General features: G+C 34.0%; 2 long non-coding RNA genes across 2 annotated transcripts; both read left to right on the top strand.

The window, feature by feature from the left end:
* The first annotated feature begins 10,143 nt into the window (after window positions 1-10,143).
* LOC149724228 (uncharacterized) lies at window positions 10,144-10,981 on the top strand. The gene is made up of 3 exons (XR_016386727.1): window positions 10,144-10,343; window positions 10,403-10,547; window positions 10,875-10,981. It is a non-coding gene; the product is annotated as an uncharacterized LOC149724228 (long non-coding RNA).
* A 1,645-nt stretch (window positions 10,982-12,626) lies between these two features.
* Window positions 12,627-16,308, top strand: LOC149724227 (uncharacterized). The gene is made up of 4 exons (XR_016386726.1): window positions 12,627-15,152; window positions 15,245-15,333; window positions 15,388-15,496; window positions 15,639-16,308. It is a non-coding gene; the product is annotated as an uncharacterized LOC149724227 (long non-coding RNA).
* The last annotated feature ends 8,495 nt before the right edge of the window (window positions 16,309-24,803 follow it).

The following is a 24,803-nucleotide window of genomic DNA, read 5'->3' as shown; positions in this document are numbered from 1 at the left end:
CCAATCAGACATCAGAATGAACGGTTTCTTGTGAATTGTTTGTAACAACGGCTTGCGGGATCGACTATTGTAATGAGCTTTTAGTTTTATTGACTGATGCTATATTAATTGGTCTGTGCTTTCTGTATGCTTACATGTACATGTTTTAAATAATTTGTTGCGATAAAATGTTGTCATCGGTGAAATTGTAAATTAGCGCATTCTAAGGGCATCGGAGTCCAAAATAAATGAAACAATATGCTGTTTCTTTGCTGCTAGATTGCACACATTCATATAAAATAGAAAAAAATATAATACAGTACTTACATTGTTGTAACAATTTAGCAATAGTTTTATATGCTGTCTGTTGAAAGTTTAATTTTCATAAAACTTTATATAGTAGGGTGGGGGAAGATGGGACACTTTGTCAGACGGGACCGTTTTTAAATTTTCTTTCAATATGGCTAAAATTTCAGGGGGTCAATATGATTTAAATTTAAAATAAAAACATCAAAAAATATCGGTTTAACGTTATGTATATAAGGTTTACATGGCAAAAAAATCTAGCACAGCCTGTTTAATTCGGTAGGTTAACTACAAGTTGCATAATACTGCTAATGTAAATATATTTTAATTTAGAGTCCCATCTTCCCCCACATTGTAATTTTGTATGTTTTCATTGCCAAACTTTAAAATATTTGCTTTTAATTTAGTAATTTATACCTCAGGGGGTTTTCAACTACAAGATACTGATATAATAAAAATAGATATTTTTTTGAAAGTAAATTTGAATCTTGGTCATTTACGCTTGGTGATTTAGTACAATGGGGGAAGATAGGACACTTAAGCACCGCTCTTGTTTCTTTCATGCGACGGCCTTTTATTTTTCACGCCTCATCATGTGTTTCACAGATTCTGCAAAAAAAAATTGGAAGTTAGGGAATATGCGGGAAGTAATTATCTTGGATTCAATTGAAAACGGCAAACAGAGTACCATAGTGTATGATTTTTTGGGAATAATAATTTGCAGTCTCTCCCAGTCTCATGAAGGGAATATACAGGAAGTAATTATCTTGGATTCAATTGAAAACGGCAAACAGAGTACCATAGTGTATAATTTAATATGAATAAGAATTACAGTCTTTCCCAGTCTCATGAAGTGGAAAATTACAAAAGTATAACGGTGCAGTAAATTTATCGAAACAAAACCACACTCCTATAAATGGTTAAAATTTATAATTCTTTGACATTTTGTGTGCCTGTATAATAGTAATTCGGGTTAAAATAGTGTAATGTGAACAGTACAGCATTAAATATTGTAATAAATACAAGATTCTCCTTCAAATTATCAGCATACTGATATACAAAGATAAAAAATATCGCTATGTGTTGTATCATTTTCCATGTGTGTTGGTTTGCCTAGGGCAGACCGTTATCGGTGTATTTCTACAATGCAGCGGTGCAAGGAAAAAAACATTCTAAGCAGTTATACGAACGCTACGTTTCGAAAAGACACGACACTTAATAGGAAGTTATTAAAACGCTCTTTGTCCAATCAGAAATCAGAATGAACGGTTTCTTGTGAATTGTTTGTAACAACGGCTTGCGGGATCGCGACTATTGTAATGAGCTTTTAGTTTTATTGATTGATGCTATTAATTGGTCTGTGTTTTCTGTATGTTACATGTACATGTTATAAATAATTTGTTGCGATAAAATGTTGTCCTCGGTGAAATTGTAAATTAGCGCATTCTAAGGGCATCGGAGTCCAAAATAAATGAAACAATATGCTGTTTCTTTGCTGCTAGATTGCACACATTCATATAAAATAGAAAAAAATATAATACAGTACTTACATTGTTGTAACAATTTAGCAATAGTTTTATATGCTGTCTGTTGAAAGTTTAATTTTCATAAAACTTTATATAGTAGGGTGGGGGAAGATGGGACACTTTGTCAGACGGGACCGTTTTTAAATTTTCTTTCAATATGGCTAAAATTTCAGGGGGTCAATATGATTTAAATTTAAAATAAAAACCTCAAAAAATATCGGTTTAACGTTATGTATATGAAGTTTACATGGCAAAAAAATCTAGCACAGCCTGTTTAATTCGGTAGGTAAACTACAAGTTGCATAATACTGCTAATGTAAATATATTTCAATTTAGAGTCCCATCTTCCCCCACATTGTAATTTTGTATGTTTTCATTGCCAAACTTTAAAATATTTGCTTTTAATTTAGTAATTTATACCTTAGGGGGTTTTCAACTACAAGATACTGATAAAATAAAAATATATATTTTTTTGAAAGTAAATTTGAATCTTGGTCATTTACGCTTGGTGATTTAGTACAATGGGGGAAGATAGGACACTTAAGCACCGCTCTTGTTTCTTTCATGCGACGGCCTTTTATTTTTCACGCCTCATCATGTGTTTCACAGATTCTGCAAAAAAAAATTGGAAGTTAGGGAATATGCGGGAAGTAATTATCTTGGATTCAATTGAAATGAGCTTTTAGTTTTATTGACTGATGCTATATTAATTGGTCTGTGCTTTCTGTATGCTTACATGTACATGTTTTAAATAATTTGTTGCGATAAAATGTTGTCATCGGTGAAATTGTAAATTAGCGCATTCTAAGGGCATCGGAGTCCAAAATAAATGAAACAATATGCTGTTTCTTTGCTGCTAGATTGCACACATTCATATAAAATAGCAAAAAATATAATACAGTACTTACATTGTTGTAACAATTTAGCAATAGTTTTATATGCTGTCTGTTGAAAGTTTAATTTTCATAAAACTTTATATAGTAGGGTGGGGGAAGATGGGACACTTTGTCAGACGGGACCGTTTTTAAATTTTCTTTCAATATGGCTAAAATTTCAGGGGGTCAATATGATTTAAATTTAAAATAAAAACATCAAAAAATATCGGTTTAACGTTATGTATATAAGGTTTACATGGCAAAAAAATCTAGCACAGCCTGTTTAATTCGGTAGGTTAACTACAAGTTGCATAATACTGCTAATGTAAATATATTTTAATTTAGAGTCCCATCTTCCCCCACATTGTAATTTTGTATGTTTTCATTGCCAAACTTTAAAATATTTGCTTTTAATTTAGTAATTTATACCTCAGGGGGTTTTCAACTACAAGATACTGATATAATAAAAATAGATATTTTTTTGAAAGTAAATTTGAATCTTGGTCATTTACGCTTGGTGATTTAGTACAATGGGGGAAGATAGGACACTTAAGCACCGCTCTTGTTTCTTTCATGCGACGGCCTTTTATTTTTCACGCCTCATCATGTGTTTCACAGATTCTGCAAAAAAAAATTGGAAGTTAGGGAATATGCGGGAAGTAATTATCTTGGATTCAATTGAAAACGGCAAACAGAGTACCATAGTGTATGATTTTTTGGGAATAATAATTTGCAGTCTCTCCCAGTCTCATGAAGGGAATATACAGGAAGTAATTATCTTGGATTCAATTGAAAACGGCAAACAGAGTACCATAGTGTATAATTTAATATGAATAAGAATTACAGTCTTTCCCAGTCTCATGAAGTGGAAAATTACAAAAGTATAACGGTGCAGTAAATTTATCGAAACAAAACCACACTCCTATAAATGGTTAAAATTTATAATTCTTTGACATTTTGTGTGCCTGTATAATAGTAATTCGGGTTAAAATAGTGTAATGTGAACAGTACAGCATTAAATATTGTAATAAATACAAGATTCTCCTTCAAATTATCAGCATACTGATATACAAAGATAAAAAATATCGCTATGTGTTGTATCATTTTCCATGTGTGTTGGTTTGCCTAGGGCAGACCGTTATCGGTGTATTTCTACAATGCAGCGGTGCAAGGAAAAAAACATTCTAAGCAGTTATACGAACGCTACGTTTCGAAAAGACACGACACTTAATAGGAAGTTATTAAAACGCTCTTTGTCCAATCAGAAATCAGAATGAACGGTTTCTTGTGAATTGTTTGTAACAACGGCTTGCGGGATCGCGACTATTGTAATGAGCTTTTAGTTTTATTGATTGATGCTATTAATTGGTCTGTGTTTTCTGTATGTTACATGTACATGTTATAAATAATTTGTTGCGATAAAATGTTGTCCTCGGTGAAATTGTAAATTAGCGCATTCTAAGGGCATCGGAGTCCAAAATAAATGAAACAATATGCTGTTTCTTTGCTGCTAGATTGCACACATTCATATAAAATAGAAAAAAATATAATACAGTACTTACATTGTTGTAACAATTTAGCAATAGTTTTATATGCTGTCTGTTGAAAGTTTAATTTTCATAAAACTTTATATAGTAGGGTGGGGGAAGATGGGACACTTTGTCAGACGGGACCGTTTTTAAATTTTCTTTCAATATGGCTAAAATTTCAGGGGGTCAATATGATTTAAATTTAAAATAAAAACCTCAAAAAATATCGGTTTAACGTTATGTATATGAAGTTTACATGGCAAAAAAATCTAGCACAGCCTGTTTAATTCGGTAGGTAAACTACAAGTTGCATAATACTGCTAATGTAAATATATTTCAATTTAGAGTCCCATCTTCCCCCACATTGTAATTTTGTATGTTTTCATTGCCAAACTTTAAAATATTTGCTTTTAATTTAGTAATTTATACCTTAGGGGGTTTTCAACTACAAGATACTGATAAAATAAAAATATATATTTTTTTGAAAGTAAATTTGAATCTTGGTCATTTACGCTTGGTGATTTAGTACAATGGGGGAAGATAGGACACTTAAGCACCGCTCTTGTTTCTTTCATGCGACGGCCTTTTATTTTTCACGCCTCATCATGTGTTTCACAGATTCTGCAAAAAAAAATTGGAAGTTAGGGAATATGCGGGAAGTAATTATCTTGGATTCAATTGAAAACGGCAAACAGAGTACCATAGTGTATGATTTTTTGGGAATAATAATTTGCAGTCTCTCCCAGTCTCATGAAGGGAATATACAGGAAGTAATTATCTTGGATTCAATTGAAAACGGCAAACAGAGTACCATAGTGTATAATTTAATATGAATAAGAATTACAGTCTTTCCCAGTCTCATGAAGTGGAAAATTACAAAAGTATAACGGTGCAGTAAATTTATCGAAACAAAACCACACTCCTATAAATGGTTAAAATTTATAATTCTTTGACATTTTGTGTGCCTGTATAATAGTAATTCGGGTTAAAATAGTGTAATGTGAACAGTACAGCATTAAATATTGTAATAAATACAAGATTCTCCTTCAAATTATCAGCATACTGATATACAAAGATAAAAAATATCGCTATGTGTTGTATCATTTTCCATGTGTGTTGGTTTGCCTAGGGCAGACCGTTATCGGTGTATTTCTACAATGCAGCGGTGCAAGGAAAAAAACATTCTAAGCAGTTATACGAACGCTACGTTTCGAAAAGACACGACACTTAATAGGAAGTTATTAAAACGCTCTTTGTCCAATCAGAAATCAGAATGAACGGTTTCTTGTGAATTGTTTGTAACAACGGCTTGCGGGATCGCGACTATTGTAATGAGCTTTTAGTTTTATTGATTGATGCTATTAATTGGTCTGTGTTTTCTGTATGTTACATGTACATGTTATAAATAATTTGTTGCGATAAAATGTTGTCCTCGGTGAAATTGTAAATTAGCGCATTCTAAGGGCATCGGAGTCCAAAATAAATGAAACAATATGCTGTTTCTTTGCTGCTAGATTGCACACATTCATATAAAATAGAAAAAAATATAATACAGTACTTACGTTGTTGTAACAATTTAGCAATAGTTTTATATGCTGTCTGTTGAAAGTTTAATTTTCATAAAACTTTATATAGTAGGGTGGGGGAAGATGGGACACTTTGTCAGACGGGACCGTTTTTAAATTTTCTTTCAATATGGCTAAAATTTCAGGGGGTCAATATGATTTAAATTTAAAATAAAAACCTCAAAAAATATCGGTTTAACGTTATGTATATGAAGTTTACATGGCAAAAAAATCTAGCACAGCCTGTTTAATTCGGTAGGTAAACTACAAGTTGCATAATACTGCTAATGTAAATATATTTCAATTTAGAGTCCCATCTTCCCCCACATTGTAATTTTGTATGTTTTCATTGCCAAACTTTAAAATATTTGCTTTTAATTTAGTAATTTATACCTTAGGGGGTTTTCAACTACAAGATACTGATATAATAAAAATATATATTTTTTTGAAAGTAAATTTGAATCTTGGTCATTTACGCTTGGTGATTTAGTACAATGGGGGAAGATAGGACACTTAAGCACCGCTCTTGTTTCTTTCATGCGACGGCCTTTTATTTTTCACGCCTCATCATGTGTTTCACAGATTCTGCAAAAAAAAAATTGGAAGAATGGCTAAAATTTCAGGGGGTCAATATGATTTAAATTTAAAATAAAAACATCAAAAAATATCGGTTTAACGTTATGTGAAGTTTACATGGCAAAAAATCTAGCACAGCCTGTTTAATTCGGTAGGTTAACTACAAGTTGCATAATACTGCTAATGTAAATATATTTCAATTTAGAGTCCCATCTTTCCCCACATTGTAATTTTGTATGTTTTCATTGCCAAACTTTAAAATATTTGCTTTTAATTTAGTAATTTATACCTCAGGGGGTTTTCAACTACAAGATACTGATATAATAAAAATATATATATTTTTTGAAAGTAAATTTGAATATTGGTCATTTACGCTTGGTGATTTAGTACAATGGGGGAAGATAGGACACTTAAGCACCGCTCTTGTTTCTTTTATGCAACGGCCTATTATTTTTCACGCCTCATCATGTGTTTCACAGATTCTGCAAAAATTGGAAGTTAGGGAATATGCGGGAAGTAATTATCTTGGATTCAATTGAAAACGGCAAACAGAGTACCATAGTGTATAATTTAATATGAATAAGAATTACAGTCTTTCCCAGTCTCATGAAGTGAAAAATTACAAAAGTATAACGGTGCAGTAAATTTATCGAAACAAAACCACACTCCTATAAATGGTTACAATTTATAATTCCTTGACATTTTGTGTGCCTGTATAATAGTAATTCGGGTTAAAATAGTGTAATGTGAACAGTACAGCATTAAATATTGTAATAAATACAAGATTCTCCTTCAAATTATCAGCATACTGATATACAAAGATAAAAAATATCGCTATGTGTTATATCATTTTCCATGTGTGTTGGTTTGCCTAGGGCATGCCGTTATCGGTGTAATTTCTACAATGCAGCGGTGCAAGGAAAAAAACATTCTAAGCAGTTATACGAACGCTACGTTTCGAAAAGACACGACACTTAATAGGAAGTTATTAAAACGCTCTTTGTCCAATCAGAAATCAGAATGAACGGTTTCTTGTGAATTGTTTGTAACAACGGCTTGCGGGATCGCGACTATTGTAATGAGCTTTTAGTTTTATTGACTGATGCTATTAATTGGTCTGTGTTTTCTGTATGTTACATGTACATGTTATAAATAATTTGTTGCGATAAAATGTTGTCCTCGGTGAAATTGTAAATTAGCGCATTCTAAGGGCATCGGAGTCCAAAATAAATGAAACAATATGCTGTTTCTTTGCTGCTAGATTGCACACATTCATATAAAATAGAAAAAAAATATAATACAGTACTTACATTGTTGTAACAATTTAGCAATAGTTTTATATGCTGTCTGTTGAAAGTTTAATTTTCATAAAACTTTATATAGTAGGGTGGGGGAAGATGGGACACTTTGTCAGACGGGACCGTTTTTAAATTTTCTTTCAATATGGCTAAAATTTCAGGGGGTCAATATGATTTAAATTTAAAATAAAAACATCAAAAAATATCGGTTTAACGTTATGTATATGAAGTTTACATGGCAAAAAAATCTAGCACAGCCTGTTTAATTCGGTAGGTTAACTACAAGTTGCATAATACTGCTAATGTAAATATATTTCAATTTAGAGTCCCATCTTCCCCCACATTGTAATTTTGTATGTTTTCATTGCCAAACTTTAAAATATTTGCTTTTAATTTAGTAATTTATACCTCAGGGGGTTTTCAACTACAAGATACTGATATAATAAAAATATATATTATTTTGAAAGTAAATTTGAATTTTGGTAATTTACGCTTGGTGATTTAGTACAATGGGGGAAGATAGGACACTTAAGCACCGCTCTTGTTTCTATCATGCGACGGCCTATTATTTTTCACGCCTCATCATGTGTTTCACAGATTCTGCAAAAATTGGAAGTTAGGGAATATGCGGGAAGTAATTATCTTGGATTCAATTGAAAACGGCAAACAGAGTACCATAGTGTATAATTTAATATGAATAAGAATTACAGTCTTTCCCAGTCTCATGAAGTGAAAAATTACAAAAGTATAACGGTGCAGTAAATTTATCGAAACAAAACCACACTCCTATAAATGGTTAAAATTTATAATTCTTTGACATTTTGTGTGCCTGTATAATAGTAATTCGGGTTAAAATGTTGTACTGTGAACAGTACAGCATTAAATATTGTAATAAATACAAGATTCTCCTTCAAATTATCAGCATACTGATATACAAAGATAAAAAATATCGCTATGTGTTGTATCATTTTCCATGTGTGTTGGTTTGCCTAGGGCAGACCGTTATCGGTGTAATTTCTACAGTTATCGGTGTAATTTCTACAATGCAGCGGTGCAAGGAAAAAAACATTCTAAGCAGTTATACGAACGCTACGTTTCGAAAAGACACGACACTTAATAGAAAGTTATTAAAACGCTCTTTGTCCAATCAGACATCAGAATGAACGGTTTCTTGTGAATTGTTTGTAACAACGGCTTGCGGGATCGCGACTATTGTAATGAGCTTTTAGTTTTATTGACTGATGCTATTAATTGGTCTGTGTTTTCTGTATGTTACATGTACATGTTATAAATAATTTGTAGCGATAAAATGTTGTCCTCGGTGAAATTGTAAATTAGCGCATTCTAAGGGCATCGGAGTCCGAAATAAATGAAACAATATGCTGTTTCTTTGCTGCTAGATTGCACACATTCATATAAAATAGAAAAAAATATAATACAGTACTTACACTGTTGTAACAATTTAGCAATAGTTTTATATGCTGTCTGTTGAAAGTTTAATTTTCATAAAACTTCATATAGTAGGGTGGGGGAAGATGGGACACTTTGTCGGACGAGAACTTTTTTTAGTTTTCTTTCAATATGGCTAAAATTTCAGAGGACATTTTTATCATTTTATTATATCAGGCCTATCTTATAGTTGAAAACCACCTGAGGTATAAATTACTAAATTAAAAGCAAATCTTGTAAAGTTTAGCAATGAAAACATACAAAACTACAATGTGGGGAAAGATGGGACGCTAAATAAAATATATTTACATTAGCAGTATTCTGCGACTTAACCTACCGAGTTTAACAGGCTGTGGTAGTTTCTTTGCCATGTAAACTTCATATATATAACGTTAAACCGATATTTTTTTGTTGTTTTTATCTCAAATTAAAATCATATTGACCACCGTCTATTTTCTTCATATTTTTACAAAACTAAAACTAGTTTTATGAGACAAAATCATCAAACTGTACGAAATATTCAAGGTTGTTTTATGAAGCTATGAAACTGGTTACTCGTTCGCACACGCAAACTAAAAAAATTCATTGACTTTACCTATGATTTAGCGAACAATAAAAAATAGCACCTTACTATTTCGCCTTTTTCTACCTGTTCAAACTATGCTAAAACTGTCTCTTATCCTGTGTGTTTTTAAATTTGTAAAATTTCACCGGTAGTGCGGATCGCTAAATAACTCCTCGTGTGTTTTATTATATTTTATTAAATTGGTTTCAATTAATAAAGGAATGATAGTACTATTTCGTGATATTACCCCAAAACCATTTATTTTGATTTTGGAAATATTTGGCAATATGTGCCTAAGTGTCCCATCTTCTCCCATTACTATATGTGATAAATTTTTAGTTTGCACGAGGCATATGAAACAGAATAGAAGCGCTAATAGCGACACTGTCCTTTCTCCGTTACGCGAGCAATACATAAGGTATATTTATTCATTTACTTGTGGTTTTCAGATGCATTTTTATACCTTTATCACGTATTCATTTTGTATAGTAACCATGTAAAAGCTAAACTATCTCATTACACAAAGAAATTCATCTATTTCTAACAAAGCTGCAGAAATTATTTTAGATAAGAAAAAAGAAAAAAATCGATACTTCGGAAACAAACTTTTTTTTAGTGTGAACGGCTATATTACGCGTCGTTTTGTACTGTACCATCACTTCTCCAGAAAACAACGTGAGTTAGCGTTGTGTTATAACGGTTCAACGGAGTTTAATATTTGATTATTTTTACAGATGAACCAATCGGCACTTCTTCTTTTGCTACTCATTGGACTCCTAGTCTTCATTGAAACCACGAATTCATGGGATCTGAACCTTTTTCGTCGTCGTCGCCAATGGAAAAGATGGACCGAGTGGAATCAAGGCAGAACAGAAAAGCGTATGTACACGTAATTGTTAAGTAATAGCCAAAATAATGTATTATGTTACATTTTGTGCATTTCGTCTTAAATCTGAACCAAGTTTTTTGATACTAAACTTTAAAAATACAGTCGGTTGCCCAACATGTTTTTAAATACGGTCGGTTTTCCAATTTGTTTAAAAACTTTGAAAATGATTTGATTTATTTCATATAAAAATAACAACACATCACAGACTTTGCAAATTCTGTAGGAATAGCCTATACACACGTAAATGCTATAAATTATGTGTTATGATATATCTACCATTAATTTAAATTCACCTTGTATGTATAATATCGTTTTAGTTGAAGAACTGGATGAAATTCTTGTGGCAAATGACGAAAACTAAAATGCCATATGCTAAATCGTATTTGTAACTTGCTTGTTTGTTGAATAAAGCATTACAAAGTTATCGGTTTATTATTTTGAATAAAGAATGTAGAACAGATTATCTGCTCACCGCTAAACCCTATTATCTTTTCTAGTTTTTTTAAATTTATTTCATCGTCGGATCTTGTCTATATATCAAGTTAACAATAAGTACATCGTTCAGCAAAAATATACTTGTTTGGTAATTATTTTAGCAAAATTAATTTGTGCTGGCATCAGTGGTGGCGCACCCAGGGGGGGATTAGGGGGACCAGTCCCCCCTTTTGAAAATCAATAAATGGTAACAATTTCCTTCAACAGTTACAGAAATATATATTTTCGTTCGCGTAAGGCGGCCATAGGTAATGCTTCACAAACGTGTCGCAGTGTAAAATTCGAATAATCGTTGATGCGAACGCACTGGCTCGTGCATTGGTCTGCGTGAGTGTGTTTGTGCGCGAGGTTACCTGTGTTTTGGCAGGCATGGATTCAGTCGGCGAGAATTAAACCTTAGCCTGGTCTCATTTGAAAACTTATTAAAACGATCGTGGTGATTAACTAGTTTAGTTTATAATAAAAGTTTAAAGAAATTATTTAATTCATTAGGATTAGCAAATTTTAAAGCCTGGTCTCATTTGAAAACTTATTAAAACGATCGTGGTGATTAACTAGTTTAAAAGTTTAAAGAAATTATTTAATTCATTGGGATTAGCAAATTTTAAAGAGGCAAGTAGACTAATGTATGAACTCCTACATGGCAACAACGTTAACCAACGAAAATTTGCGTCTTAATACATTTTTTAACAATGTCCTTTCTCTCGCTGATACCCGCTATGCTATATATATATTTATATACTTTTGGAGTCGAATATTTAACTTTAAAAAGTGCTACGTTGTCATAATTTGTCTAAACGTGCCGTGAATTGAGAACAAGAGATGCATTATTACGTCTTGGTCGAATGTACCAAGTTAGTTATATCCAAATTCATTATAAAAGGCTTTCGTAATCTTAATCAAGTTCAATCTTAATCAAGTTCAGACAGCAGATATTATTACAGATTTAGTAATCATGGCAGAACGACCAAGAAAGCAAGCGAAGCTTTTATCTTATTTTGGGTCGCGCATGTACACGGAGAAATTAGTAAGGAAGCAGATTCAACTGTAGAAAGCACTAGTGGTAGCTGTGATGAGACTTTTCAGTCGTCTACTTCCGCCATCACTGATATAAAAACAGCCGTTAGTGACAGTCCACCAGTGGAACTTTCTTCCAATGCCGCGGATATAGGAGACTATATTTCAAAAACTGTAGATGATCAAACCAAATATAAAATTCTGACGCAACACTGGAAACCACCACAAGCATACGAATTCCCCATAACATCCCGTCCTGGCCAAAGTTAGTATAGACTCTTGTTCTTGTTAGTATAGACTAAAGTTCTTGCTATCTATGTCTCGCGTCTATGACGTCATGGTCGCCACCATTACGGAGCCCACGGCATAGAATTTTATTGGCTCCATAATTCAGTAAAGTAAATACATAATGTAGATTGTAGATACACCTCACTATACATCATTATTGTTTATCAGAAGAACGTACAATCCAATGTAGTAAGTATAAATGAAATACAACGGTAACACTGCCACAGCGCGATTGAATTTCATTTTCGTTTTTTTCCGTTGGCACTCCTCGGCCACGACGTGAAAAGCGAAATTGAATTTCATTTTCGTTTTCAATTTCGTTTTTATTTTTCATTTTTGTTATCATTTTCGTTTTCATTTTCATTTTTGTTTTCAATTTCAAATTGGTTTTCATTTTCATTTTTGTTTTCGTTTTCGTTTTCATTTTACTTTTCATTTTTGTTTTCATTTTCGTTTTCATTTTCGTTTTCAATTTCATTTTCATTTTCGTTTTTTTTTTTTGTTTTTTTTATTGTTAAGAGATAAAAAAACGTTTGGCAACACTGGGCCACCATAGACTAGCATTATAAAATAAATATAACAGCAGTGCTGACTGACTGCTGTTGTTTAACCATGTTGCCATGTACGCTTATGTTCCTAACAGAAATTGCAATACTGCACATTCTACTTCCAGTATAGTATACAGTTTAATTTTTTTGGCTATAAATGATTACCTTATGCAATAACTTGTTGCACATCATGGGAGGCACGTATGAAAGATTTGTTTAGGCCAAACAAAGGAATGCTCTATGCTTACAAAAAAGAAAACTTGGCATTATATGAGGAGGGAAACCTGGCCCCCGTTTCAATCAATTTGAATACATGCAACAAGTTCTACAGTTTAAATGATAGATTTCACCACAAATCCAAAAAAAGTGTGCGGAAAGGTTTTTTAGGGACATCAACAACTGTCCTGGTTTACTAGTGTTGCAGAACAACACAACTCAAGTATGGCCCGTGACAAGTACAATTTTATACCATCATTGTTCAAATTTTTGTATTATAAGTCCACTAATTTTTTAGATATTCTGTGTGCCTCATGGATGCTGTCAACTTCATGTTTGTCACCCGTGCAAGCGTTTATTTTCAGAATGTAAAAATGAAACAACCTTTATATTACCAAACTGAAAAGGAAATTTTATGGCAAGGTTTTATTTGATCATCAAGGTCGAGCTGTACCGGATTTGAAGCGTAATTAATTAATCTTTAATACCCAAATGTTTCCAGCTCTATCTACAGATTTTCCATTTTTTTAAAGTGAAAAACTAGTAGACACAAAAGACCGGTATATTAAAAAGGTCAGTACAGTTGTACCATCACTGTACCCTAAAGCAGTCACAAGCATGAGTTTTTGTAGAAGTTAAACCTAAAGCCTTATTCACAGAAACAACTAACGCTATATGGATGAGGGTAAATTTAATAAAGCACATATTAAGTAAAAGAGAAAGTGGTACACAATTCTTTTTGTAGATACTGTGGACAAAATTACAAGCATGGAGTTTCCATAAGTTAAACCTAAAGCCTTCTAACGCTATGGATGAGGGTAAATTTAATAAAGCATATGTTTAGTAAAAGAGAAAGTGGTACACAATTCTTTTTGTAGATACTGTGGACAAAATAACAAGCATAGAATTTCCATAAGTTAAACCTAAAGCCTTATTTACAGAAACAACTAACGCTATGGATCAGGGTAAATTTAATAAAGCATATGTTTAGTAAAAGAGAAAGTGGTACACGATTCTTTTTGTAGATACTGTGGACAAAATTAAAAGCATAGAGTTTCCATAAGTTAAACCTAAAGCCTTATTTACAGAAACAACTAACGCTATGGATGAGGGTAAATTTATAAAGCATATATTTAGTGAAAAAGAAAGCGGTAAACAATTTTATTTTATAAAAAAAGTTGACAGGGTAGTATTTTCAGAAGAATCCCAAAATTAAGATAGTAAAGTGAATACTAAAAAAGTAACAATGTAAATCATGTGATAAAACAGTCAAAATCATAATCCGGCTTCTGGTTGTTTTGTTTAGGTATTTATATTATTGCAGAGGAAATGTACTCAAATGGGTCAAATGTATGCAACCTCCCTGAGAAGTTTACCAGTGAGTACTTGTTTTTTTCTTCACTTTAAAAGAAAAGAAAATAATGAACATTCAGACTCAGCACAAGTACATTATTGAGGAAGTTAAAACTGTTATCAAAAGTCTATGTTGCAGATTTTCATATGTTGATATAATGATACATGATATTGCAGACATTCATGATTTATGGTCTTCTAGCCATAAAAACAGAGTAGAAGCTGTTGTGGGAGGTGAAGGCATAACAAAAAAGATTATTGACTAATTGCATGGAAGCCAGTGGCTAAATGATGAGGTTAATTTTTTTATTTAAATCATCAGGTAAAAATGGATAATATTCACTTGAGGTTTTTAGATAATGGATTCAGTGTTGGCAGCAATTCACTTGAAGGTAATGTATAATAAATATAATATATACTTTTTCATGGAGATCATATAAGTTTAATGTATTTCCTAGAGACCTAGACCTTTAGTAAATCTGGTGATATTAATGTATTACCCTGTCAATATTCAACTCTCTGGTTTTATGGTGGTCAATTCCGTGGTCATTTCAAATCCTTAGTAAGTTGTTTTCGCTATTTCAATATATTATGATGTTCGTGTTTTTTCAGGTTCTAAAGATACTAAATTTCCCGTTGGTTTCAGCAGTACATGTTGGTGCACACTGCATTTTTCTGGTAATATCTTTGATTAATATAATCAGTTACTTAATTACATTTGTACCTTCCAAATGTATTTTTAGATTTAAATGCACTTCAATCTTTTTCAGGCTAGTAATTTAAAGCAGCGTGTGCTGTACGTGTATGACCCAATGGGTCAGGATTCAAGCTATCATAGAAAACAGTTGAAAAACTGGAAGTGAGCATTACATTTATACCCAACATAACGGGAATACAATGTTTTTTGTTTTAGAGGTTTCTGGCGACATCATTTACCCTCTTCATCTCAAAAGTGGAGGGTTGTATCTTCACCTTATGAGAATCAGGAAGATGGCAACAACTGTGGAATTCTTGTGTTAAAGGTATCTTAAGATTAAACCCTTCAATGCAGTTTATTAAAAAAGATTAGCCATTGTTCATTTATTTAAAACTGTATTGCAGCAAATAGGTATTTGTATCTTAAGTGGATTGTTTTTGATACTAAAAAATGTATTTGGTTTGCAGAATTTTATATAAAAAAATGAGTCCTTCTGTGACAGAAACACTGTGTCATTCAGCCACACCACAAAGGCCTGCATGCTGTATAGAGCTGAATTTGGCAATTTGTTGTTACAAGTTACAGGCAAGAGTTCATTATTCGTTTATGTATCAGTCGTATAAGTGTATCGGTTATTTTTATATCTTAAATACTTTTGTTAAAAACATCCACATTTAAAGTTGTAGTAATAATTACTTTATTTTTTATTCTATTGTTTATCAGATACTTCAGATTTGTTGAATTTTTGTGTTGTCCGCCACTGCAGAGAAGCTTGAAAAAACACAAGTTGGGTAGCCTGCGATGGTTGTGGAAGGTGGACTCATGAAGAGTGCAGCAAAGCAAAAATATGTGCCAATAAGCCCTATTTTTGCATGAGTGAATAAATATTAAACGTTCTAATAAAACCGATTGTTGTGTTAGTACTGTAGTTTTAAACTGATTTATAGAACAGCAAAAATTTGTGCTAATATTTTTTGCATGGGTAAAACAGACTATAATGTTAGCACTGTAGTTTTAAACTTATTGAATTTATGTATCACGGCAATGAAAAATAACACAATACCCAAAATCCCACCACGGCCTAAAATACCTTTAGCAGACCACAAGCCCGAGAGGGTCCGGTTCCCTAGAAACTAATTGGGGCCATGGTCCAAGACACTTCGGGGCCACGGTGCCCTAGAAAAAAATTGGGGGCCATGGCCCAAGACACTTCAGTGGCCCGCGCGGGCCACACAGTGAATACGGGGCCACGGTGCCGTGCAAACTCCTATTGTGTCAGCGGCTGAACGGGATATCATTAACCTCGTCCAACGGGGATTTGTTTTCATAAGATTAGTCTCCCATGAGATAAGTCGTATCCGCAGTGTTGACATTGATTAATGAAGTATTGGAATTGATGTGACGTCACTTTGAGCGACGAGTTGCAACAGAACTGCGACTGCAGTGATGGATCGAGACATTCGTAAACTGTGCTTACTAGAAGCACACCCATAGCTCATTCTAAAGCCCTTCTTATTCCTTTGAGAATTTTCAGTGTGTTGCCATCATAAAGGAACACACAGCTTCCTTTCTTTCTTGCATGAGCCTTCATTGAGTGTGTGCCTATTGTACGTGCCAGTTTTTACCAGTATTTGTTATTCCCAAGTGAAACCTTTTCTGTAATGGACAACGGTGCATTCTGTATTACTATAGTATCTCGACTGTGTTAGCCTTTTGCAGTTACTGCCTTTACTGCCAAATTGTGTTTGCCATAGAAACAACAACGAGCCTTAAGTACAAGCAGCATTGTTTGTGTATAGTTATTTGTGAAATGTGTTATTAGTGCTTACGCCTGTATATTGCAGTCATTTTTGCTGTGTAGCTCACACCTTTACGTACAATGGTTCATATTTATTGTGTCTCTTTAAATTGTGCTGCCTCTATAGTGTTGTGATTTAATAACCTTTGTTTAAATGACCTGGTTACCCAATTAAGTCATTGGGGCCGGTATGTTACGGTTATTAGTTCCCCTCCGTTGTGTTATGCGATTCTATGCTGTATCATTCCAAAACCACCATGCGTTACGAAACCGCAATTATTTCTATTTCCTTTGTTAACCGCCACGCTAAGTTTAATGTACCTGTTTTTAGCTCCGTGCAGTGCAGCATTTCTTAAGTATTGTTAACACAGTTTGATCGCGGTGATTTAGCATTGTACCTGTGTTCTAACATTTTGCAGTGACAGTCTATATTATAATAATCAAAACTGTACTAACGCTAGTTTTCTGTATTCTATTTGATTAAGGTGAAATCCGTGATCGTGACCGGGGTTGTTAACCTCAGAAATTTAGTCGTTTGGTCATGTTATTATCTTTATTATATTAGTAATTTGGTTGCAATTAGATTTGATTAGCCAAACACGTACTATTGCCGCTGTGTACCAGCTGAACTGTAAATACACTGTATATACACAACTTGGAGTGGTAAGACAGACTAAATTGCTGATTACGCATAACCGTTTCGATTGAAAGCTAGTAGGTCACAGCCAGGACCTACAGACCGAGACGAGGTTGCGAGAGTTATTTGCACAATGTGCGAAAAAATGTGCTCGATAAAAATGTTCTCGATGAAAATGTGCGCTTTTAAATGTGGGACCATCACGTTGCGCTCGCATCGCTCGAAAATGTGCACAAATGTGCAAATTCAAATGTGCATCTGCACATTGTGCTCGCATCACTTAAAAATGTGCAAACCTGAATGTGCGACCTGCACATTGTTCTTGAAAACGTGCACATTTAAATGTGCGACCTGCACATTGTGCTTGAAAACGTGCACATTTATATGTGCGACCTGCACATTGTGCTTGAAAACGTGCACATTTAAATGTGCGACCTGCACACTGTGCTCGCATCGCTTTAAAATGTGCAAACCTAAATGTGCGACCTGCACATTGTGCTTGAAAATGTGCAAATTTAAATGAGTGACCTGCGCATAGTTCTTGAAAATGTGCACATTTAAAAGTGTAACCTGCACATTGTGCTAATGTGTGGTCACAGAAACAATAAAATCAGTCCAAAAGACTGTATATATTTTATTAAAAGAAAGAATCATATAAAATGCTACTTTATACTAATTAATTACAAATAAAATACACATGATTACAATTTACAAATAAAATGCATATAAATACTATTTACAAACAAAATGCACATGTTCATTGCTCATTAAACATCGAACGTGGTACCACTTACCACAATTGTAACAAGCAACCTACACAATTTTTTTTCAGTTTGTCAAAACTAACTATACTAACCCATTGTTTGTAACTGCCTACACCACCACATGCTCCGCATATCTCAGCAATGTTAAACATTAAATCTGAACACATTCTTAAATCTCTGAAAGCTTTTTCCCCTCCTCTTCTTTTAGTTTTGAGGTGAAACTTGTTTCATAAACTGTAGAAGTTGAGTGCAGAATTTTCACTGTTAAGCTTGATTTTAACTGGCGCTAACTTTCAATCCTCCGCTGATTGCAGGTTTTCTTTGGTCTATTCATAAAGCATTCCTCTGAGTGGAGAAAACATACCCGCTTTTCTGTTCTTTCCGTGATGAGCAACCTATAAAATAAATTTATAAACATAGTAGAGTACAATTTTAAAACATACTCTACTAAGTGCCGGTGCATTATAAAACATACTCTACTAAGTGCCGGTGCATTATAAAACATACTCTACTAAGTGCCGGTGCATTACCTGAGAGGGTATGTCAGTTACGACAACATTGGGTTGCTGGGCAAATGACAGAATGCCATCTACGTAATCCCTTGCACTTTCTTGTCGCAGGGTGAATTTCATGTACACAGCGATTCCATGCACACAGCAAAAGTGAACAATGCCACTTAATAAATTAATATTTTACACCGGCAACTTTTCCTCCAGTATCACAGTTCATGTTTAACAAGCAAAAACTCACCCCCATACATCTCTTTAAATGTCGAAACGTTTTTGGACAAATTTCTTTAAATAGCATGAGCTCATTTAGTTTGTTAAGATTGTCTTCCACACTTCCACTGCCATCAATTCCAAGACTTTCACAAATAATCTTTAGTTTTCTGAAAGCAGTCTTAAAAATAAAAGAGTATTAATACTTGCTTCAGGTCAAAGTTTGCTTTCTTACAGGATCTTTAGAATTCAATACATCTAATATTTCTTACTGTGACACATTGGAATTATGTTTGAAAGATTTAACCTTACTGGTAGGTAATACATTAAAGAATCCGGCCAACAGTTTTCATGGTTACGCAGTTTTTTTAATAAGAAAATTTTTTTTTTTTTTATGGGTGAGGTCCTTGTCAAGGACCTGGGATTTAGGCCAGATTTGGCCCATTACCCCAACACCCGGAAAAGCCCATTTAAGTCTTTTTTGCGTGCGGTGCCGCGACACCGCATCGCAGTCAGACGCGTATTGTTGGCACCATTTTTTATCCACGTGTGCTTACGAGTTACCATGCTTTTCAACTTACACAGATTTTTTATTTGATATGGCTTACAATTTAGACAACCCATTAGTGACCGCTGGGTTGGAGCAATGTCCGTTAAGTGTCTTGCCCAAGGACACATACGCCGATCAGTGGTAGTACCGCTGCCGAGCACCGAACCGGGGACACTTTGGTTTCGATGCAAGCGCCGAAACCACTGGGCCACGGCGCCGGACAAAATAAGAATATAGTTTTATGTCTACTGATGCTAAATTAACAGTCAATTTGTAAAAGTTCGATTCAATTTAAAAGTTATGAACGTTTCAAAAATCAAATTTCTAAGTTGTAGAAAACGTCACTAGCGGGCACTGTGACGTCACAAAACTATATTTTGTTTATGGGGAAAACCCGGCCTATTAGCGTTTATCGTTGCAGTTTTGATAAACCGGTTCTACTAAAACACGCCCGGTGGGACCCGGTGTTACGAGTCATACCAAAACACGCCCGGTGGGACCCGTTGAGGACCCGGTGTTACGAGTCATACTAAAACACGCCCGGTGAGTATTTCGTGAAAAGGGAGCTTTCCCTATGTAAGATCCACCAAAATGTGATGCGTGTGTACAGATTTTTAGCCTAATGAGACCCCCGAGTTGAGGTTTTTGAAAAATAACTTTGATTATGGATGTACGAAGTTTGTTTCGTTGTACACTTACATAATGAACTGCATTTTTAGCAAAAGTTTATTCGTTGAATTTTGTTAAAGAGTCCGGCCCACGGTTCTCATGGTTGCGCAGTTTTTTGCATAAGAATAAAGTTTTATGTCTACTGATGCTAAATTCACAGCCAGTTTGTGAAAATTCGCTTTAACTTAAAAGTTATGAACGTTTAAAAAATCAAATTTCAAAGTTGTAAAAAACGTCACTCGCGGGCACTGTGACGTCACAATGCAATATTTCGTTTATGGGAAAAACCCGGCCTATCAGCGGTTTATCGTTTATTGGTGCAATTTTGATAGATAAGCAAATTAAAACGTTTTTTAAGGTATTAACAATATCTATGGCTTCAGCAACTTATTGGAAGCTATTTCCTAGGGATCAGTGTATAACCAAACAAAATAGCCTACCAAGCTTAGTGGAGAATTAATTTTCGTGACTTTCTAGGGTTCAGATTTTAAATTCTTTTTGTTTCTTCCCTATATGACATAGACTATTTTTATATCTGTATTTAAAGTTACCATATAGGAGTTTACCATAAGCCGAGTAATCATGCCTGATAGGTGCTGTGTTTAAAATAGCAAGACAAGAATGACTGTAAAGCGATAAGTCATCTCATATTTGTAGTGCACATTTTACTTCAGATCGCTTTACTATGATATCGATATGTTCTAATTAGGATATGCAAGGAAACTTGTTCAGATCAAGTAAGCAGCATGTATTTGGAGAGCGCAGAAGAACAGATCCACCACCTGGTACAAGTATTCTTTATTCAAAACAATGAAAATAATCCAATACTTAAATATGTATTTCTTGTAATGTTGAATGTACTTAATTTAAAACAACATAACTCTTGCATGATTCACATTTTGTATGAAACAAGACCATTCAAAACTGAATGATGAAAAATTCTTTGTCACTATAATGTTGAACTGTCACTATAATGTTGAACCTTTCTGTTTTCCTTTTCCAGTCATTCCGTACCTATCGAACAAAGTTCTGATCAGCTGTGTGGCGATACTATCTAAACAAAATAAATGCCATAAACATGTGATTGACCAACTTTTTGGTATGAAGGCCAACAATAAATACTAGACTAGAGTAAATTGATTTCACTAAATTTGTATTCCATGCTCCGGTCTCAGTCAAGAATATTATATGTCCAACACATATCTGTTTACACAAATTTCAACAAATTCAGGAAAAAAGACAGTACAACTCTTTAACCAACAGACTTATTAAATGTCACATTTTTTTAATAAATGCTATTCTTGGTCAACCCACCAAATTGTGTTGTTGATTTGCTCAGCTTCACTTATTTTCCGTGGTCTTGGCCTGTCTACTTCCCCAACACTTGCGGGAAGTACAGGTTCAAACTGGAAAGGCTCAATACCTATTGCTAGTGGACTAGGATCTTCGCTTATGTCACTTCATCAGATGAAATACTTCTATCTGACTATACATCACACACTGACACTTTTACATTATTGTTAACTGACAAATTTAAATAGCGTAATACTGTAATACACTTACAAACAATTTTAAAAAATATTAATTTTAAACTAAAATCAGGCCACGGCATTACCTACGTATATTTCTTAATTTAAAAGTAACAGAAAATGCTATGTCGACGGTACACTCTGTTTTGCTGCAAACAGCAAAGCCTAAATCAGCTGATCGATTAGAAAAGATCGTGACGTAATTTTCGTCATAGTGCCCGCGAGTGACGCAACAATAGGCGAATTTTTTGCACTTTTTAAAACGTTTTTTTGGCCAAACTAAATATTTTTTTCACAAAAAAATACCACAGATAGTATTTATTAAGTGTAAATTTTCAATTAAAACCAACTTGTATGAGCGTGGTCCAGACTCTTTAATAGGGGGTGGGGTAAGATGGGACACCTTTTAATTCTATTTTTCTCCCCATTTGGTAGTAAGCAAAGAACATTCAAAAAATTATAAAACCATGTCCTCACGACTCCCATAGACTGTTGTTAATTGTTTAAAACACGATCCTTTAGCACATAAGATCCAAACTTTCTGTTCGTGTGTTTTAAACAATTAACAACGTTCTATGGGAGTCGTAAGAATATAGTTTTATAATTCTTTGAATGTTCTTTGCTTCATACCAAATGGGACGAGAAACAGAATGAAAAGGTGTCCCATCTTACCCCACCCTACAATATGTGCTATAAGTGTCCTATTAGGTCACAGTAATATACATACACTTATACTTGATCGAAGTTTTAATATTTTATTAAAATCAAAGTTGTAATATTAAAAACTTTAAAAGACGAACGATGTAACTTTTAAAACGAAAAATGTATATATTCGAAATGATGTGTGTTTTAGTTAGCGTGATAGGCTTTTCCGTATTCGGACAAGCCCTCAGTACCGCGATCCAACGTTTGTTTCCGTTTTAGCGGAGCGATAATTAAAGAACTTGCGAATTACGTGTCCATTTTCATCATCATGTTTTATTTATTTTGTTACAGCGATGACGTGCGGAGCAAGAATTTAATTTCTATCACCGAAAATTGCCCGCTTTATGCTTTAAAGACAGACAATATCTTCCAATTTTTTCACAAGTTCTGTTTCACACACACATTTTGGTGACTCTTGCATAGGGAAAGCTCCCTTTACACGAAATACTCACCGGGCAACCCACCGGGCGTGTTTTAGTATGACTCGTAACACCGGGTCCCCTCACCGGGTCCCACCGGGCCCCGCACCGGGTGTGTTTTAGTATATTTTTTTCCACCGGGCGTGTTTTAGTAGGAGCCTGATAAACAAGCAAATCAGAACGTTTTCTAAGGTATTAACAATACTTTAAAAGGCTGCAGCAACTTTTTAGAAGTTATTTCCTGGGAATCAGTGTTTACAGTGTATAACTACGCAAAATAGCTTACCAAGCGTAGTGGAGAATTAGTTTTCGTGACTTTCTAAGGTTCAAATTTTAAATTCCTTTTTTTTTCCAATATTGCATAGACTATATTCATATTTAAAGTTACCATATAGCAATTTACCATAAGCCGAGTAATCATTTCTGATTTAGGCTGTGTTTAAAATAGCAAGACAAGAATGACTGTACAGTGATAAGTATATATATGTGTGTGTGTTTTCATTTTCAAAAACAAGAGTGGGCCATAGAAAAAAAGCATGCAAAAAGAGTGGGCCATAGAAAAAAAGCAAGCAACATTACATTGGTGGTCATCTAATGTTTGTAGTGCACATTTTACTTCAGGTGGTTTTACTATAACATTGTGGCGGTTGAGGTGCTCAGAGCACAGATATTTAAAATATACAATTATCTAAATTTTACTATATGCATAAAGATTGTGTGTCGTGTAAAGTTGCCAGCTGGCGCAACACGAACGAGACTTAATCGTTTTCCTTCCCACATATAACAATGCCAACGTCACGACAGGAATTTTTACGCGCATAAGTGCTTAGTTCTTAAAAATACGCAATATTTAAACGAAAAACAGTACTCCGCAATGATGGATGGTATGCCGTGGGCTCTGTAAGGGCTGCGACTATGCCGTCACAGTCGCGCGACAACGGAAAACAAAACTCATTGTTTTACAATCCGTTTTCCAACTTGGTCTATACTATAACTTTAAACAATGCCAGCGCACAAACGCATTAATGAAAAAAGTAACAATGCCAAGAAACTATGCTCCGTGACAATACGGAGCCTTGCTGTATAACGTTATAAGTGACGAAACCAAGCATTTTGTATTCTCGCCAATACGTTCTCATTGTATTGGATACCCAAAGAAACTGGTTCCAATCAAGCAAGCAGCATTTATTGGAGACGCCGGAGGAAAAAGAAACAGATACATAAATAATCAAATACTTAAATGTGTAATTGTTGTAATGTTGAATGAACGTAATTTAAAACAACATAACTCTAGCATGAATCACATATTGTATGAAATAAGACCATTCAAAACTGAATGATAAAATATTCCAGCAAATATTGTTGAACTATCACTAAAATGTTGTTCGCTTGTACGTTTAATCAGTACTGATGGAATCTTTCTGTTTTCCTTTTCCAGTCATTCCTGTACCAACCAAACAAAGTTCTGACCAGCTGTGTAGGGATACACAAATTTTAGCAAATTCAGTAAAAAAGACAGTGCAACACTTTAACCAACAGTCTTATTAAATGTCACCCTTTTTAATAAATGCTATTCTTAGTCAACCCACCAAATTTGTATTTTTGATTTGCTCAGCTTCGCTTGTTTTCCAATGGTAGGTAAACCTGGCTTAATACCTATTGCTAGTGGACTAGGATCTTCACTTATGTCACTTCATCAGATAAAATACTTCTACACTATACATCACACTTTTTTACATTATTGTTAACTGACAAATTTAAATAGTGTAGTACACTTACAAACAGTTTAAAAAAACATTAATTTCAAACTAAAATCGAGCCGCGGCAATACCTACGCATATT

This window comes from Ciona robusta, unplaced genomic scaffold (genome assembly GCF_009617815.1).
Source record: "Ciona robusta unplaced genomic scaffold, ASM961781v2 AP042737.1".
In the NCBI taxonomy this organism is placed as follows: Eukaryota; Metazoa; Chordata; class Ascidiacea; order Phlebobranchia; family Cionidae; genus Ciona; species Ciona robusta.
The sequence above is the reverse complement of the archived record's forward strand: the minus strand, read 5'-3'. Positions and strand labels throughout refer to the sequence as shown.